The sequence below is a fragment of the Lonchura striata genome, chromosome 4 (genome assembly GCF_050655825.1).
Source record: "Lonchura striata isolate lonStrDom1 chromosome 4, ASM5065582v1, whole genome shotgun sequence".
Lineage (NCBI taxonomy): Eukaryota > Metazoa > Chordata > Aves > Passeriformes > Estrildidae > Lonchura > Lonchura striata.
Window position 1 is genome coordinate 4,488,287 of NC_140706.1, and position 12,409 is coordinate 4,500,695.

Genomic DNA, 12,409 nt, shown 5'->3' on the forward strand with positions numbered 1-12,409 from the left:
CACCACTTTTGAAATAAAAGATTTTCAAGCACAACACTTGTGTTTGGAAGTTTATCTGGATTTAATTAAAATAATTCATTAGTATGCATGGAAAATGTGAAAAATAGTAATTTCTTTCTGTGCCACTCCTGCCCTTCTCTGTTGGTATTTTAACTGAAATCAGCTCTTTGAATAATCCTAAACTGAACTGAATGCTGCACTGGGGAATTATCACAAGGCCTCATGGAGAATTTTAGAGTGAAACAAGCCCCAGGCTCCCACCCAGCCTGGGCATGGACTCAGAACTTGGCAGTGGCCACATTTTTGCTCAGCAAATACCTCTAGGGTCTCCCAGGAAGGAGGGATGCCCTGCTGGCTCCTGCTGCCAGGTGAGAGCAGGTGAGCATCCCTCAGCCAGAGGAACACTGATGGGAATGGATCCAGGATCCGTGTGCTGCTATCTTCTTTCAGGTAACACACAGAAATAGAACTATGGAATATTTTTGTCCCATCTTAATGCTTCTGCCAGCCATCTGCTGTGCAAATCAATATAACAACCTGTTTGCAGTGGTCAGTTCCATGAAAACTGTGATTACGCCTTGCCCAAGGCTACACAACTTAAATTTTGAGCCCAGTCAAATCATTTGTGGGAGCTGGTCCTGCTTAGCTGCTGACATCTCATCTAATCTCTGCTTGAATTACTTCTGGCTGTTTAATGTTCTACACACAAAAGTGTGAGTGTGTGTGTGTGTGTATATATATATAAATATAAATATAAAATTTGTGTGAGGTTTTTTTTCTCTGAGAAAAAACCTTTTCTTTCCTTACTTTTATGGAGACCTGCTATAGCATGTATTGTGAGGTATCAGGAAGAACAAGGAAGACAATTCAACTAAATTTCTGAATGTCCTGATTCCCAGTTTGTATAATATTACTGAAGTTTGATTAAACAAGACTATTTTATGTATTTGTTTAATACAAGGGAAATGATGTTCTGATTTACTCTTTTCCTCCACTTATTGTAACTAAAAAAATGGTGTAATTTGGGCCTATTCTCTATTTATCTTCTCAAACAATAAATTTGAAATATGCATGCACAGAAGAAAAATAATCCTTCAGTAAATCATTGTTAAAGTCATCTCTAGAAGAGATGAAGGCTTCTTCAAGTTTCTGTATGTGAGGCTGCTGCTGTGGGGCCAATAATTATCCATGGGGTAGGACACTGTGCAAGCTTTTCTGAATCTGGTTTTTGTCTTGAACTCACCATCTATCACTCCTCAGACACATAAAATTGAATCTGTATTTGGCAGAAAATGAAACAATTAATGTCAGGAGAAAGGAGAGGGAATTGAGCAAGTGAACATCTATCCTAGAACTGAGTGATGGTCTGCCCAGGAAACACTTCAACAGTCCTTGCTGTTCCAAAGGGGTCCTTCTGGCCTTGCCCAAGGAAAAATGTTTTCTCTGCTGGAATTAAGAATGTAAAAATAAATTCAGCAGCAAGGTATTTACCCAGCACTTCATAAGGTTGGTTATCTCCGTTTTGTGCAGTGCTCTGCTAAAGAGCTTTGGATCCTGTGTCCTACATGGATCTGGGAGACTTCTACCACTGCAAGGCTGCAAAATTAGAATTTCAAAGAAGACAATTGGACATGTGAACCAATTTGTGAGCTTTTGGCTTCTTCTGTGGCCTTGATACTCTTCATTCAAATACACAAATACCAAATACACATTGGAGTGGTCAAAACCACTTATGGCAATGAGACATTCTGGATTCTTTTCCTGTTTTAACTTTTTACACATTATTTGACCTTGCATAAATAATTTACTGCTTGTAAACCATTTTCTCTGTCTGTTAATTCAGAAATACGATGCCACAGACTCCACAAAAGCTGCTCTGAAAGAACAAAATTGCTTTTATTTGTTGCTACAGAATTCATGAGATGCCCACGTGCAGAAGGCATCTCACAGCTCCTCGTCCAGTGGTAATTTATGATCATATGGTAACAGCTTCTAGGAGAGAAGACAGAAGTAATCTTTGATATCAAATGGCAACTTCCTTATCACCAGTGCTGAGCATATTGCATTTTCCTAAAATACCCCTTTGACAGGGGCAAGCTGGACTTGTAAAACCCCAGAATTATTGGCAAAATAATGATACTCATGCAAATTAATTCTCCCTGAAGGAAAATGATTTAACACAGGTGGTTTCTTCGTCTGTAAATTGAATTGCAGCAAATATAAGCATGTGAAATGAAACACATACAGCTTATTTAGATGGTGTCCAGGCAGAGGATAACTGAGGATGGTTTGAGCCATAAGTTTGATAATGAGCAGAGGGAAAAAAAAAAAAAAAGGCTTCTTTAGGGAGGAGTATTGCTTAGTTTATTCTTCCAAACCTGTTGTTTATCAGTAGGATAGCATTGCTTTTCCTCTTATCATATGGCACCCCGCTCCTGGTTTGTAGGGGAAAAACATTTAGGGTTATTCAGTACTTTGTCAGCAGATTTTGCTGATTTGGTATTCAAATTTCTTTTGAAACTAGTGATACCTTTCCATTAGTATTTATTAAATTTGTCTCATAACACCAGCAATGAAGTAGAAATAATTTTGGCAAAAAACATTTAGCTCAAAAAATGGCCAAAGGACTCTAAATTTCCAAATTTCAAACACTAAATGTCCAAAGTTAACTCTCACTGCTTTCCTCTTCTCTTCAGTTCCCACCATGTCATCTCCAATTTTCCCTACATTTGCAGTTAGGGAAGATTGCTCTCATTACCATTTGAAATTTTACTACTTTTCCCCATATCTTGTTTCATGCTAAATAAAAATGCAGCAGCTCATAAGAAACGCTACTTGAAAAACTGAAAATCTAAATAGGTAACTGTGGTATTTCTCTCTTATATTTTCCTTTTTTTCTGCTTGCAGATAGAAAATGTTTTACTTGTTTTTCAAGGGCTAAGCAGCTGTAAATGTGATAGCATAACTGAGAACAAACAGGACTCATTCTCACCTTGTTATCTCTGCATGAGTTTCAATATTGGATAGGATTTATGATGTGCTGTGATTTCTCACTCACAAGGCTGTTTCAGGAGTAGCCCATAAGGCCAGAGCTGTGATTTTCACTTGCATGGAGGACAATGTTTATTATTCAAATGACAGCAAATAGAAAATCTCAATTCAACACATGTGTTCTACTAGGTCTATAAAACATTTTTTTAAAAATTGAAACCAACATAATTCTTTAAAGTGCGCAATCCATGGTGGGTGCAGAGTGGCAAATGTTGCTCTTGCTGGGGTGTCTGTGCTTTTGCAGAGCAAGGTGATAGTAAAGGTGGTTCATTCAAACTCCTTTGAGAACAACAAATCATCCACACATCTTTAGTGCTCTGTCTTCCCAAGGAAAGTGGAAGGGGTCCAATTAAGAGTGGGGGGACGTTCTGCTGAGATTTCTTTAATAACTTTATAATAGAAGGAAGCAACATATGGAGTCAGAGTGTGATGGCAAAGAAGAAAAATAGCAGAAAAGAAGAAAATGTGATTTCTGGAAAATTTTGGAAAATACATCAAAACACTGCCTTCAGGAGCTTATTTGTGGATTAGGAAATGTGGGCATGCTCAGGACAGAAGCCTGGACAGAGGAGAGGATTAACTGAATGTTCAGGGAACAGGGGTAACTTTTTCCCTGGTCTGGAGTGCTCAGGCCAGGGGTGATCAGCTGCAGAGAAGTCACTCAAGGAAATAAATGCTGCATTGCCACGTGGTGCTTCAATGGCTTCACTGTCACATTCCTGACAAGGATAAAAGGGATCTGCACCATCTCCTTGCCCCCAGCCTGGATGAGACACAATCAGGTAGGGATGGATCAGTGGGAGGCAAAGAAGGATGAGAAGTGGGAGGGTATGAATATTTAAATTGAAATTCTAAAAAATGAAATAAATTTTTAAATATTCATAAATATTTCAATTTAAATTTAAATAGGCATTTGAATTATCTGGGTTATCTGTTTTATCACCCAGACTGAACTCACCATTTAGACCTGTGGCAAAGTGAGGGGCAAACCATGTAACCTCTGTCTCAGATTTTGTCTTTGCAAGGTAAGGGTGAAATAATTTTCTTAAGTATCCTTTTCTCAGAAAATTAACTTTCAAATGTGTTGTTAAAAAAACATAACAAAACAAACAGCCTACCAATAAACCTAGGCTGCACAGAATTATTATCTGTCTAGAGAATTTGATGGGTGAAACTGAAAAAAAAACCCTCAGTCTAACAAGTAATAGTGTTATTAATGGGGCTTCTCAAAGTATATTTTCTTGGCAATATAGGCATGCCAATAAAGGTTAATTAAAATGGCAGGCAATTGTGATCAGATTAAATGGGGTGTATACTAATCTCCTGCACTTGCACGAGAACCTAAAAAGCATATGACTTGGGGATGACAACTGAAAGCACAGTATTTTTAGCTGGATTCAACAGAATTTTCTTACACTCAGTTAATTTCTGCATAATAAGGAGATGAAACATTTGCTTTTCTTCCCATCATCTCTATGGGAGGAGTGAGGCATAATAGCAATATTTCTGGCACAGAAATATGTCTATGAAAATCTGAGAGTAATTCAGGAAAGAGAAATGCACCTATGAAAGAAACATCTGAAGTTGTGTCAGGGGAGGTTTAGGTTGGATATCAAGGAAATGTTCCTTATCCAGAGGCTGCTGGGCACAGCCCAGGTACCCAGGGAACGGCACAGCCCCAAAACTGCCAGAGCTCCAGGAGAATTTGGACACCACTCCCAGGGATGCACAGGGTGGGATTGCTGGGGTGTCTGTGCAGGGACAGGAGCTGGACCAGATGATGCTTGTGGGTCCCTTCCAGCTCAGGATATTCCATGATTCCATAGACAATATTCTTGGATACCACCCTGGAGAGGTGAGAACAACTTCCAGCTGCAGACAGCAAAGGATGATTCCTTCTTCCTTTGCCATCACTGGTAGCTTCACTGCTAATTTCATTTTGTTTAGAGCATCACACAGACATTTAGATGCCATCATACATTTTGGGGGTGAAGGACTCTATCTGGCATCTTTCACTGAAGAACTTCTGGTGAGGCTTTATCACCTGCAGTTATGCCTTTTGGAAAACAATTGCTCAGGCACCAAGGAGAGCAAAGACAGGTCAGAAAGAAAATTTAGATCCATAGGTTGGTGCCCGTTGGTGTGAAATGCTTGTCCTGTTCATCATTAAAACAAAGAAACCAAAGACACAAAAGAAAATCTTTCTGTCCTCATCCTTGATCCAGAGTGTACAAACACCTCTGGAGAAGAGGGAAAAGTATTTTTTTTCTATTTTTTCTATTTTTTCTTACAGATTAGTCTGCACTTCTATATTTTCTATAATAACCCACTGAGAGAAGCACATTGTTGTTATGGATGTAAAATTATAACTTTTAACATCTGAGGTTCAAAATATTGTAATTTCATGAACAAGGACCCAAACCCAGGGCTTTTCTTCATAATTCAACTGTCTTGATAATCAATAAGTAGCAGACAAATTCAGATTCCCCATCTCTATGTGTTGGCAGAACTGTATCTGAATGGTACAAAATAGATGTCCCAGCCCATAGCAGGGGGTTGAAAAAAGATGATCTTTAAGGTCATTTTTAACCCAAACTGCTCTATGATTTCATGAGTCTATGAAAATTACTTGAAGGGAAATGACTGAGATGAGAAAACTTAAACCCTGCTGTTCCTTTTTTTTTTGTTATTTTTATTTTAATTTTATTTTTCATTTTCCATTTACTGTAGTGATTTCCAGAAGCAAAATACTGATATCTCAAAATACCTGTGAAACTGTAGGGCTGGAAATGCAAATGAACCGCCATGAAAACTGTAGTTTGCTCACATTAAGTTAACACATAGTAAAGATGTAGTAGTATTACCATAAACACAGTTTGATTTAATTTATGGACTTCTTTGCATGCACACTCCTGTATCCCTGAGGGCCATAAAACAAAACCTGAAGAGAAAATAGAAAACGAATAAAATATATCTTGTCTTCATTTGTGTCAAAATCACAATAAAAGGAGGAAATATAATCAACTTAGATGTTGTTTTCTTCTTATTTATAAAGCTTACTGTTTCACTCTGTTTTAATTACCATCATAGTGTTATTAAAGTGTTGTAGCACAGAAAAGGCTGCATCCCACCTTGGCAGCCAGATTAGTATCTAGTTCTAAATGGAGGACACTTAATTTAAAACTAGTTCTATAAATCATTTCTCAAGTCTCTGTTTTCTGGGGCCTTGCTCCTCTTTTTTTCTTTTTTCTTTTTTTTTTTTCTCCAAGTGCATTTCCTTCTAATTTTATGGGTCTTAGTGAGCAATTCTTTGCGCTGGATGAAAGAAATTGAATATTTCACATACAGAGCTGTATAAGGCAAAACCAGTGTTCTTTCTAGATGAATGGTATATCGAGCTGTGTCTTCCCCAGGGCAGAGGAAAATATGTTGAACTAGATACAATTGCTGAAAAACAATAACATCAGTTTTTTAACTGAAAAATTGACGCCGAAGAGGAAAATGGAGAGGGAATATCAGAACGCACCCAAAAGAATGCCAATACTTTTGGTTTATCACTGCAATATGTCTAAACTGTTCAGATTTTTTTTTCCTTTAAATCAGAGAAACAAACAAACGAAAGTCTTTTCATACTGGAATTGCTCTTTGTAAAACTCTCTGAAGGACAATACAGATCTTGTTATGATTTGATTGAATGGCCGTAGCTGGGTGCATTGAAATCTACTCATGGGTTTGGAGTTTATTGCTGTGTTTCTGTGCAACAAGGTCCAGCAACAAAAAATACATCTCATCTTAATAAATTCTCTCTGAAGAAAGAGCACACTGAGACCTCCTGCTACACACCCTGCTTTGTGATCAGGGCAGAGCTGTACTGTCTCGATTAAAGAATTAAAAAAAAAAACAGAAAAAAGTTTAAAAAAGCCCTTTGCAACTTTTAATTAACAGAGCAACCTTTGTTGTTTGCAAGGGTTGTGGTGGAAAAACTTTTATCATTGGTTAGCACTGCTTGGCTGGATTAAATATAGATACATTAATAATATATAGTGCAATTTTATATTGCTTAATGATTTTGATCTTTTCTGGTATAAACCTATTGAGGTTACTAAAGCTGGGGTGTTTTTTTTTAATTTTTGTTCATTGGGTTATCTTTAAATTATTATAGGTAAATTAAATGCAAAAGAAATGAGGGCATAAAAACAGAGAGTAGGGTAACAAATAAATTACAGAACTTCGTGTTTTAGAGCAATTCACCACAACATTCAGTAGGTATAAACACAGAAATATAGGAATACATTTTTAATAGGATAGATTTTTCTTTTATTTGCAATCCTATTGTGAAAAAAATAATGGTGATTATATGACTATAGAAGAGAGCCCTGGCATTATTTTTTTGGGCACTGTTCAAATTTCATACATATAAGGTAGTTGACATTTGAAACAAGCACAATCTCCTCCATCTAGAAAAGCCCTCTTCCTCTAAGAATTTAATAAAAATGAACCTTCAAAACCAGAACATCTGGAGTTAATTTTCTAGACAAAAGGGCAAGACCTTCAAGCAAACCCCTCCCTTGACTTGCTGTCCAGGCTTCTTTTCACATAGTCCATGGTACAAGTGAATTTATGGGCTGCAGGTGCCAGCTCATGCCCAATTCCCCATCTACCATTATCCCAGTGAATTTCTGGGCTGTTTTGCCAGTTCAAGCCCAATTCCCCATCTACTGATATCCCAGTGGATTTCTGGGCTGTTTTGCCAGCTCATGCCCAATTCACCTACCAATATCCCCAGCTCCTTCTCCACAGTGCTGTTCCAAATCCATTCATCACCCAACCCACCTGGACACCTGGAGCTGCCTCAGTGCAGGTGCAGAACCTTGCCCTTGGCCCGGCTGAATTTCAGTGTTCACCCCTCTCCACTTCTCCAGCCTGTCCAGGTCCCTTTGGATGGCAGCAGTTCCCTCTTCAGAATCAAACTGCACCTCTCAGCCTTGTGCCACCCCAAACTGGTGTCATTAGCTCCCACTGGCCCTGTCACTAATGAAGATACTGAACAAATCTGGTCCCAGGACTGACCCCCAGAGTCACCACTTGCCACCTGTAGCAGCCACTGACTGCAGCTCTTTGGATGTCACCATCCAGCCAATTCCTTACCCTTGAGCAGTCCATCCCTCAAACCCATATTTTTACAATTAAGCAGCAAGGATGTTTGTGGGACCATGTCAAAGGTCTTGAAAGAGACTCAGAGAGGTTTCAAATAAGCTCCCTGGGGCATTTAGGATTAGGGACAAATTAGGGATTAGGGAATCACATGGGTTTAGATATGTACCTGAATTAAGAATACCTGTAAGTGCATTCGGTCCACAAATCTTGAACAGCTTTCCCAGAATTAATGAGATCATCCTAGACCAGGGCTGGAGTATATTTTCTTGTCTTTATTTTACAAATAGGGAAAACAAAGGGACAGCCTATGATTTTGAATGAACCCAGTTATCCTCAACTGATTTTAAAAGAGAAGAATGCAAAACTGAACTTGAAGAATCAAAGTTAGAGAAGACCTCTAGGTTGGGGGATTTTTGTGTGTTTGTAGCCTCCTATTTTTGAAGCCCTTTTGAGTGTCTGTCCCCAGTTTTTGATAATAAAACACTTTTAGAAAGTCTCATTTAAAGGGTTGGCCTACAGGAATAAGGCCAGGTTGTAGTAAAGGGGGAACTGAAGCCAGTTCTCTCAGGAGCTTCCTGTGCTCTCAGCCAGAATAGAATCCCTTTTATGGTTTCTTTTTTTTCTCCCTCACCAAGTCAGACCTTTTGTGTGACCCTAGAAAAATACCCAGGGAGAGGTGATCAAAGAATAACAGCATGTGGGGTTTTTTAATTCCTCTCTGCATGCTGATTTCAAAACAACTTGAAAACATGTTTCAACAGAATCTGTTTGATGGGAGAGCTGAGCAGCCTACAATGGATGGAGAATATACCTATTTAGTAAGAGGCTGATGAGGAGATTTTTCTTTTTTTTTGTTTCCATAGGGGAAACTTTAATCTCTAAAATTGAAGATAAAGTAGAGGGAGATGTTATTGATGGAGATTGCAAATCTGCCTTTAATTGATTGAATGTTCTCAGTGATTTTGCAGATATGAATTTTACTAGCCCTAAGAGACTCTGGAAACTAAAATATTTGTCTAATACTTAAATATAGCACTTGGCTGCATGTATTTAATGCTGTCTAAATGAAGATTTCAGACTGTCTGTACTTTAAGCCTCACTGTTCTCCAGCATTATGGGGCCAGTAAATCAAATACCTTTAGATCTCCATCTCTATCTCAAACCTTGTGCATTAATTTGTGAACTGGTGGAATAATTCTGTGGTCTATATGCAATTTTCCCCCTCTTCTTGTATTTTCGTGTTCAGTTTGCATTGTCCAGGATGATGGATTAGTTTTAAAAATCAAATATCGCCACTATTATGATGCTTCTGAGAAGTGGCTGGGGTGAGGTGCCCCCCACGTGTTTCTGATGAGGGTTTGGGTTCACTCTTGGAGACCTCTCTGAGTGTGTGGTTTAACTGATGTTTAATGGATCCCAAAGAAAAATCCAAGCAGGGGAACATGTTGCTTACAGTAATTAGTTTGGTTTGCTCACACTGGCATCAAACACCTCAAATCTTTCCATGCTGTGCTGCATCCTGTGAGACTGAACATCAGTAGCAGCAAGACAGGTTCATTCCCTGACAGTGCAGGAGTCTCTCACACAGAAAAGAATCCTGTGATATTTTTTGAGTAGTTTTGCAACTCTGTCTTGTCAAATTTTAGTTTTACCTTCAAATTTTTGTTTATCTTTTTTTGGGTTTTTTTCCTTTTTTTTTTTCCTTTTGTTTTGCTTGTTTTGGTTTTTTTTACTCTTTTTTATTATTTAGAAATTTATCTGGTTTATTTCTATTTAAATAATCCTTACTTTACTCAGTTTATCTTTCATGTTCTATTTTCCTTTTATTTCATGAAGCCACACACTGAAGTAAGTTTACTCTAAATATGTATGTACTTTATAAAATACTATGTACCTTAAGTGAAACTCTTGACTGTTGATGGAAAATACAATTTAATAATGAATAATAGCAAGGAGAAAATACAAGGCATGAGTGTAAGTGGAAGGGGTCAAAGTTGCCAAGCTGGCCATTAATATTACTCAATAGTAGGGAAGGAATTTTTTTTCTTTTTCATGACAATTAGTGGTAAAATAATCCCTTCTGGACTGAGATGAAAACATGAGCTTCAGTAGTTTCCCATGAATAAATAATTTTTTTGAAAGTGCAGCAGTCAAGATGAACTTATCTTTATCACGTATATTTGTCCTGGAATAGATAGGTCTGATATAGAAGAAGTTTTGAAATGCAGTTTTCATAGCCTGTGACATTATTATGCAAAATAGTTCTGTTTCTTTTCTTCTTTTGGCTCTTTTTTATGTGAATATGTGTTGACAAATATATATATTAAATATATATATATGAAATAAATACACTTATATATCTATAATATATATTTGTCTGCATTAGTATATTTATGTAAGCAATTTATATTTTGACAAAAAAGAAAATATGTCAGTTTGAAACACTTTTCTTAAATGATATTCCATGGAAACTGCCACTTTCTTGTGAAACATTCTCTTAAAAGAACTGCAGAGACTTGTAATATGAGCTTTTTTACCAACCTTATCTGAAAGGCATGACCTAACTTCATAAAAATGAGAAGAACACACACAGACAAGATGCATATGTACACAACAAATAAGGAGGAAATTTACCTTGTGTGCACAGACCTACTAATGAGCAGCAAGAAAGAAAAAATAATCTGGTTGTAAACCAGATTGTCTTGCATTCACAATGATCTGATTACATGGACTAGAAAGCACATGCCTCTCCTGGAGGAAAAATATTATACTATTCCTATTAGCAGCCCTGCAATATTTATGGCAATATTTAACTGAAGGGGTTACAAGGTGGCAGCTTGGTGTGAGGTTAATCAGGACCCAAATGCCAGTGGTCTGACAATGCTGCCACAAAAATCAGGTTTCACAGGGACACCTGGCAGACAGGGAGATGTTCAAGTCTGGCACTCACTTTTGTCATTTAAAGCATGTATTCAGCAAAGACAGTCAACGAGGACATAGATTTTAACTGTTCACTGAAGATTTGGACACTTCCCTTTTTATGGAGGGTTTCTTTTGGCCATCCCATGTGCTGTTGAAAACTGTCTTAGTTTATCTGCTCTTTCTCACATTTTCTTGCCAGCAAGACTTCCTTGTGCATGGGTCAGCAGAGAAGCAGAGATTTTCAGCACTGTTCATTTTGGAGGGCTTAGGGAGATGGTAACAGCTGTGCATTCAAACATATCAAATACATCTCATCCTCATTGGGTATTAATGGCATTTTGTCTATAACAACAGAGAATTATCTGAACTTTTGTCACAAAGCAACTCAGTGTGACTCTGACGTGAAACTTAACTGAGTGTTGGTTTATCAATAACTAAAAAGGTAAATATTTGAAGGGTGCTGGGGATTTGTTTTAATCAGCCTCTTTGTTAATGCTGTTATATTTAGCTACAATACATATGACAATCCTATCAAAATTCTTCTTATCTATAGGAAATTTTTGATTCTCAGTTTATTCTGACGCCACATAAGAATGTGAGACCTAAATTCCTGGAATCTAAATTCCTGGAGCATGATTGCAGCCAGTAAAAGTACTCTGTTAGCAACACAGTTTTCCTCTTATAGGTACACTCAGAATACCTCTGACAGGGATTTGTTTTCTTGATATTTTAAGATGAAAAGTTCATGACTACCAGTACCTGTTCTGTATGCAGAGAAGCCAGATGGAGCCATGAATCACTCTAAATATTTCTTTTGAGGTTAGCATAAGTGAATTGCTTTTCAGGTGGAATCCATCAGGTCCCCAAAATGTGTTCTTGTCTACAAATTCGTCCTGCTGCATTATATTGCTCTTCTTCAAAATGTTAAATGTCTTGATTTGCATTTGCAGGAGTTGATTGAGCCCTTGTTCTTACTTCCATGCATAAGGATTGCATTTTATCCTTTTTTTTTTTTTCACTGTAATTTTTAGTTCATGTTTCTTTCAGAGCTACTGTTCTATGGGCTTAATTGTCAAATCATTTTACAAATACATCTTTTTCTATTGTCACTGAATTGTGATAAAAATGTTGGCTTTGTTTTCTTTCCTTCTCAATTATTAGTTTGCTCACCTTCTGAGATTCCCAGTTGCATCTTCTGATGGAGACTGATGAAATGTCTTTGTTTAGAAAATTATTCCATGCAATAGCTGTGTTAGATTTTTTTTTTTTTCCAGGAAAA

At 37.5% G+C, this 12,409-nt stretch overlaps 1 long non-coding RNA gene across 1 annotated transcript in view; it reads left to right on the top strand.

Annotated features, from left to right (window-relative positions):
* Positions 1-1,480: 1,480 nt before the first annotated feature.
* LOC146767496 (uncharacterized) overlaps positions 1,481-12,409 on the top strand; it is a 47,387-nt gene continuing 36,458 nt past the window's right edge. Inside the window, exons 1-2 of the long non-coding RNA XR_014954602.1 lie at positions 1,481-3,833; positions 3,999-4,076. This is a non-coding gene — a long non-coding RNA (uncharacterized LOC146767496). The remainder of the gene's footprint in view (positions 3,834-3,998; positions 4,077-12,409) is intronic.